The sequence below is a fragment of the Etheostoma spectabile genome, chromosome 15 (genome assembly GCF_008692095.1).
Source record: "Etheostoma spectabile isolate EspeVRDwgs_2016 chromosome 15, UIUC_Espe_1.0, whole genome shotgun sequence".
NCBI classification, from domain to species: Eukaryota; Metazoa; Chordata; class Actinopteri; order Perciformes; family Percidae; genus Etheostoma; species Etheostoma spectabile.
The window spans coordinates 34,468,683-34,473,305 of NC_045747.1; the positions used below are offsets into that span (position 1 = coordinate 34,468,683).

The window sequence follows — 4,623 nt, forward strand, 5'->3', positions numbered from 1 at the left end:
AAACAAAAACTGGGGGGGGGGGGGGGGAATGTACTTTTTATTCAATAAATTTTAGGTAAGGGCTCTGGTACGTTGTCAGAGGAGATCTGGAAAGTCTGTCCTCAGTTCTCAGCTCCCCAGTCCTCTAGTCTTGAGAGAGCGGACCGAGCAACAACAACCTGCAGGATTCAGGAGTGGAGGGGGGCAGCTGGAATGAGAGTCACACTGCAGACGGAAACTCTCAAGTCAGTATACTGTTATTAAAATGATGACTTATTTTTTTTCTTCGTATTCATTAATAATAAAGGGATCTGGCCTGAATATAATTTTCAGACGGAAGTGGCTGTAACATGTCAGAGAGAATGTGTGAAGCTCGCCCAGTTCTCAGTCCAAGTCCTCTAGTCTGAGAGAGCTGGACAGGAGTAACATCAACTGCAGGATTCAGGACTGGAGTGCGGGGGGGGGTCCCTGGACTGAACAGTCCAACTGTACACTGGGAACTCTCAGGTTAGTATTCCAACTTTTGAAAATGATGACCCGTCTGATCTGTTATGATTTTATATGAATCATGAATAGACTATCATTTGATTGTTTCAGACTGAGTGGCTCTAACCTGTCAGAGAGAAGAAGCTGTGTATGACGCTCTGTCGCTCAGTTCTCAGCTCCCAGGGCCTCTAGTCTGAGAGAAGCTGGACCTGAGTAAACAATGACCTGCAGGATTCAGGAGTGAGCTGGTGTCAGCTGGACTAAAAAGTCCAAACTGACAGACTGGAAACTCTCAGGTTAGTGTACTTCTGTTTAACAATGCAAATTTAATTTTTTTATGAGTTTGTATCAAATGTGGTAAACAATATGATACTGAATGGGTTAGCGGATCAGCAGCTTGTCAACCGTATGTCTTGGTTCACGGTCCCATTAACTTGACATGACAATACCGTTTTGTATAGGCACACATATTGATTATTTAACTCTTTACCTCACTGGAAATATAGCCAGGTCATTTGAGGGTTATCACAACCCGTGAACAGGCTAGGCAAGAATTACGTGTGTGTGTGTGTGGTGTGTGTGTGGGTGAACCCCTGTGTTCTGGGTGTGTGTGTGCTGGGGTGTTTGTGTGTGTCTGTGTGTGTGAGTGTGTGTCTGGGTGTGGGGTGTGTTTGTGTGTGTTGTGTGTGTCGTGTGTGTGTGTGTGTGTGGTGGTGTGTTGTGTGTGTGTGTGTGTGTGTGTGTGTGTGTGTGTGTTCTGGGGGATCTGTCAGGTTGTTGGTCTCGGGAAGGCTGTATTCTCTGGTCTAAGGCTCTGAGATCCAACATCATCCCATCTAGAGTGCTGGACCTGAGCTACAATCATCCAGAGACTCAGGAGTGAAGCTGCTGTTCAGCTGGACTTAAGGACCCACACTGGAGACTGGACACTCTGCAGGTATGGACAGATGACAACAACTGTCCTCTGTCTCTATGATCTCTGACGGGTTCATGGTTAATGGAGGTTTTTGAGCAATTTTCAATTCTGCTGTCTGTCTTAAGCAGTGTAGCAAGGAAAACAGAAAGAATCAGCTCCTTTCCCCATTTAAACAAGAACAATTAAGAAAGAGATAATAAAAATGTTGTTAGCAATGAATAAATAATAACACAAACATTATGAATGGTGTTTCTAAACTTTGATTGGGTGGCAGCTAAACAAGCACCTCTTGACGCTCCAAGTAGGGTGGATAGTGATTGGTGAATAAGTGCGTCACGGTACATTGAAGAGGAGGGAGAGATAACAATAAACGAGGGGAAATATAATCTAAAAGGGATCAGGTTGAGACCCATTTATAGTTGAATTGTCACATTGGTATTTCACTGGTTAGTAGTTATTGAAGACTGCCCTTTGTGTTATGGTCAAGTAGGCTTAAGTTATTGTCCCGCTTATCCACTAAAAGTTTCTGGTCGGCTCTCACACGGAGCAAGTGAAATCACTTTTGGTATATGATACGTGATGGATTTAGAGATTGTGGGGTGCTTAATGGGGTGAAGAACATAATATTATAGCTACCTTTTGTTCTTGTTCCCCTTAGAGGTTCACCTGCTGTCGTGGGTCGGTACCAATCCCCAGAGGTCCATTCAATCATGACAGAATCATTCCACTAGTTGACATTGGGTGGTGGGGTAAGCGTCACACAGTGGTTGAAGGTGGAATGAAGTTGTTTACTTTGTTTCTTCCTGCAGCACGGACCATGGTGACCACCGAGACTGAGACATGGGGCACGGAAGTGTGAGTGCTGTTTAAAGTAATGAGAGCCAGCTGAGTTTCTCACTCTGGTCCTGGTCAATGAAAAACCCAGCCGATTAAGCCAGTGGTCGGACCCACAACCCCTCTGATGTTCATTCACACTCAGTTCACTTTGAGATTTGATGTTCAAAGGTCTGAACTTTGTGCTAAAAGTTCAGGTTCTTTGGGGGGGGGGGGGAGGGGGGGGGGGGGGAAAGGGCCCGAAACACCACTAAACACGTTTAATTGACGTCTCAATATAATGCTTCTAGGCCTTGCAGGCATCAGATGTTTGAAGCGACTCCACAGATACCAGCAGTATTTTAGAGAAGACATGGTACTTGGCTAAGGGTTAGTACGTACAGACCCCCTATGGCGGGGGTGGGGGGGGGCATACTTTCACCCTTGATGACACAGCTGTCACAACCTCCTTAACCCGAGCAAGCTCCTTCTCATTCATAACAGGTGATTGGTTTTCAGTGAAGGCAGGTCCCCTAACAACATAATATGTAGTTAAAGTGCTTGTTCTTCACCCCCCCCCCACAACCCCCCACAACACCCAACCCCCCCCCCCCCCACCCCCCCCCCCCCCCCACCCCCCCCCCCCCCCACCCCCCCACCCCCCCCCCCATTTATAAAACACTCCCGTTATAGCCTATTGGGCTTTTAAGAAGTCTCCTCTATAGTACCGGGACAGGTGGCGATGTGGTGTGGTGCCAGGCGAAGTTATGAGCGTGATTATCCCACGATCAATTACCATCGCCTCGGTTCTACGTAAGTAGAAGCAGCAGGGCTGCACCATGATGGACTAAAATCATAATCACCGCTTATGTAACACTCAATATCAGATCACGATTTTATCAGGATAGTTCTGTTTTAAATAACACATTTTATTGTAACATAAAGCAGTTATAAATAGCGATAGATCTCTTGTAATAACTTAAAGCAAAATCAGGTTCCTCCCAGCTTACAAATACAGCGAACAACTGTGTCACATGGAAAATATCTGAACAATATAGCACAGGAAATATTAAATTCTTTTCTCTCTCTTCTCTCTCGCTCTCTCTCTCTCTCCTCTCCTCTCTGCTCCTCTCTCTTTTATTCAAACGAGGATAAATAAAGAAGAAGGTCCTGACATGCTGAATCTCAGGTTCAAAGGACTGGGATTGTTGAAGAGTTAAAGTTGGTTAAACATCATTCACAGCTTCAAAAAGAAATACATCCATCTTCGACCGCTTATCCGGGATGACACGGTTGCGGGGGCAGACTAGCTACAGCAGTGGACCACAAACTTCCCTTTTACGAAGCCAAATCAACTGCTCCACTGGGGGCTCAGAGGCGGTCCCAGGCACAGGTTGGCGATATAACTCTTCTCCACCTAGGCCGGGTCGTCACCGGGGACCTCCCCAGCGACGTGCCTGGAACACCTCCCTAGGGAAGGCGCCCAGGAGGCATACCTTACCAAGCTGCGGCTCTACTCCGAGCTCTCATCGGATGACTGGGCTTCTACCCGATCTTAAGGGAGGACGCCAGCCCCCCTCCTGAGGGGAACCCATTTCGGCCGCTTGTACCCTGAATCTCGTTCTTTGGGTCAGACCCAGCCTTCATGACATGGTTAGGGGAGCGCGTAGGAAGAACGAAAATTGCCCGGGTAGATCGAAAAGCTTTGCCTTCCCGGCTCAGCGCTCTTTTCGTCCACGGTGCGATAAACCGAAATGTAATACCGGCACAACTGCTCGATTCTTACTACCATCTCACGATCCATGATCCCCTCACTCGCGAACAAGGAAACCCAATGGTAATTAAAATCCTTCACTTTTGCAGGTAAGGACTCACTCCCTACCTGAAGAAAGCACTCCACGGTTTCCTGCTGAGAACCACTGGCCTCAGATTAGAGGTGCTGATCCTCATCCCAGCCGCTTATACACGAGGCTGCGAACCGATCCAGTGAGTGCTGAAGTACACGACCGATGATGCCTCAGGACCAACATCATCTGCAAAAAGCAGCGATGAGATCCCGAGCCCACCGTACTGCAACCCCTCCCCGCCCCGACTACGCCTCGATAGCCTTGTCAAAAATATTACAAAACCAGAGATTGCGTGACAAAGCGCAGCCCTGCGCGGAGGCCGGACCCTCCAGAACTGCCCGAACGAGCTCCGACTTACTGCCTACGGAGGAGAACCGGGAACAGCGCTCGCTTTGGTCATTTCACAGGCTTGGATGGCCTGAGAAGGGACCCCTGCACCCCCTCACCCCATACTCCCGCAGCACCTCCCACAGTATCTCCCGGGGGACCCGGTCACACGCATTCTCCAGATCCACAAAACACACAGGTTCGACTATCGGCCTAACCCTCCTTTCCAGCACCTTGGAGTAGACTTTACCAGGG

The 4,623-nt window shown here is 48.2% G+C and overlaps 1 long non-coding RNA gene across 1 annotated transcript in view; it reads right to left on the reverse strand.

Annotated features, from left to right (window-relative positions):
- Positions 1-314: 314 nt before the first annotated feature.
- Positions 315-4,623, reverse strand: part of LOC116702627 (uncharacterized) — a 20,687-nt gene continuing 16,378 nt past the window's right edge. Inside the window, exon 3 of the long non-coding RNA XR_004335223.1 lies at positions 315-426. This is a non-coding gene — a long non-coding RNA (uncharacterized LOC116702627). The remainder of the gene's footprint in view (positions 427-4,623) is intronic.